At 44.8% G+C, this 2,679-nt stretch overlaps 1 protein-coding gene across 1 annotated transcript in view; it reads right to left on the reverse strand.

Annotated features, from left to right (window-relative positions):
- The window catches only part of myo10 (myosin X), a 106,207-nt gene that overhangs the window by 62,763 nt on the left and 40,765 nt on the right, over positions 1-2,679 (reverse strand). The gene's annotated exons all lie outside the window — the stretch shown is intronic.

Genomic DNA, 2,679 nt, shown 5'->3' on the forward strand with positions numbered 1-2,679 from the left:
CCGACGTCAACATGCGCCGCAGCATGGCAGCACTGATGTCATCAACACGCGCCACAGTATGGCAGCCCTGACGTCATCAACGTGCACTGCAGCATGGCAGCACTGATGTCATCAACACGCGCCGCAGCATGGCATCACTGACGTCATCAACGTGTACTGCAGCATGGCAGCACTAACGTCATCAACGTGCACTGCAGCATGGCAGCACTGACGTCATCAACGTGCACTGCAGCATGGCAGCACTGGTGAGAGCTCTACTTCCACTTCCACTTTTTTGTTCACTGTTGTTTTTCTTTAGACTTTTTGCGCCTGCACTGCACTCGCACACTACGGGTATGACCGCTACACACTTTAGGAGATGCGATTGTCAGTGAGTGGGGACTCTGTGGCAGACATTTTCCTCTGGCTCCTTTGTTTACTTGGACGCCGTAAGAGAAAAACACAGAGGGAAGCGAGCCGGTGTTGTGTGCAGGACCCGCCAGAGATGCAGCAAACACCTTCTCCCCTCAGTCCTGCTTTTGGGCGTTCAGCCTCTGAGGAACAGACTGGATGACCTGCGCACATGGATTTATTGCGAGCGGGACACGAGGAGCTGTTGTGTCTTTGCCTTTACAGAATCATGGCTGGAGCCGTCCACCCCCGACTGTGCTGTGTCTCCAGACGACTCCTCTGTCTCTACCAGCTCAACAGACCTGAGTCACATCTGGGACAGTTAATGTGTTTGTTGCTGCTGCACAATGTGGCTGTGTCATGTGTGTCGCTGCCTCGTCATCGTGGTTCAGTTCATCTCAGTGTTGCTCACTGGCCTGTCATACAACCTGTGTGGTGTATGTTGTGTGCAACATGTATGTATTGCATGCTACTGCCTGTGGGGTACTTATTTGTACCGATTCATCCTACATGCACCGTTGTGTTGTTTACTATATTCATTTTGGACCTCGTAGATGTTGCATTTCTTTTTCACTTTTTGGTGCTTTGTTTTGTACTTTTGTTGCATGCTTTCGTACTTCTTGTTTTATTTTGGAAAGTCGAGACGGTTCTTCTCCTCCTGAGCATTTCATTGCAATGTTGACCTTGTGTTGACCTTCATATGACAAATAAACTATAAACTAATAAACATATTGTTCTGTTTTGATTAAAAGCAGAGAAGCTTTGATGGAAAACTAAAAGTTCTGGACCTGGTCCGTTGATGTCGAGTCCAACAGAAACCACCCTGACAGACTGTTCATTCAGAACAGGAACGTAAAGTTTAACGTTCAGAGTCAGAGGTCAACATTAACACTCTCAGGAACAGACCAGAACAAACGAGGGTTGATGTTTCAATGTTGTCACCAAATATCTTAAAACAGCCTCCATTTTAAAACGGTGCAACTGAAAATACAAAATAAAGTTATAAAATACAAAAAATGGGACGGAGAGATTAGAGGATGGACAATAAAACCAAACCCAGAGGTCCTTTTGTAATGAAGCAGAAAGGTTTATTTTATCGATTACATGCTAACACTTCAGCATTTTCTTGGTTTTTAATGTAAATGAAGAACCTGTTTTCCATCGGATGATGAGTCGTCGGTTCAGTTTCACATTAGTTTTTAGCAGAACGTCCTCCTTCCTCTCCTCGCAGCTCGTGTTTCCTGTCTCCTTCCACACAGGTGACACCTGGCAGGCGGCATGGATAAATGTGAACGTGAGGTGGAGAACACGAGTCCGGAGCCTGCCAGCTGCTCGTCGCCTGGTTTGAAAGACGGGGAGCGGTTCTGTCAGATGAGTTCTTCTTTAACATTAATGAGTCGCCTGACTGCAGTCACATGCAGCACACTGTCAGGAAAACGAGCTCACACTGAGCCGTCTGAAGAAACAACTTGTAGAGATTTCTCATGTTTTGTGACCAAATAAGCTCCTAACACAAGGAGGTGTTTGTTTTTGGTTGTTTCATTTCTGCTGCTTTGTTTCCTGAAATATCTGGATTTTAGTGATTAAATCTTTCCCCAGACAGAAACTTTTAGGATTTCTGGCCTTTGAGGAAGAGACCACTCTAGATGTTTTTATTTGATTTTATTCAACCTTTATTTATACAGGTTAGTCTCATTGAGTCACGAGGACTCAATTTCAAAAGAGACCTGCTCTAAACACAACAACAAAAAGTAATTAAAATTAAAAATAGTGTTACAAAAACACTGTTACTATTAGCAGCATGGTCCTGTTAGTAATGTAGTCGTGTTAGCTGTGTGGTTCTGTTAGCAGTGACATTCTCTTAGTAGCATGATCCTGTTAACAACGTGGTCCTGTTAGCGTGTGGTTCTGTTAGTAGCATGAACCTGTTAACAACTTGGTCCTATTAGCAGTGTGGTCTTGTTAACAGCGTGGTCCTGTTAGCAGCATTGTCCTGTTAGCAGTGAGGTTCTGTTAGCAGCATGGTCCTGTTAGCAGTGTGGTCCTGTTAGTAATGTGGTCCTGTTAGCAGTGTGGTCTTGTTAACAGCGTGGTCCTGTTAGTAATGTGGTCCTGTTAGCAGTGAGGTTCTGTTAGCAGCATGGTCCTGTTAGTAATGTGGTCCTGTTAGCAGTGTGGTCCTGTTAGTAATGTGGTCCTGTAAGCTGTGTGATCATGTTAGCAGCATAGTCTTGTTAGTAATGTGGTCCTGTTAGCAGTGTGGTTTTGTTAGTAGTGTGGTCCTGTTAG

This window comes from Nematolebias whitei, chromosome 9 (assembly GCF_014905685.2).
Source record: "Nematolebias whitei isolate Nwh7 chromosome 9, NemWhi1, whole genome shotgun sequence".
In the NCBI taxonomy this organism is placed as follows: Eukaryota; Metazoa; Chordata; class Actinopteri; order Cyprinodontiformes; family Rivulidae; genus Nematolebias; species Nematolebias whitei.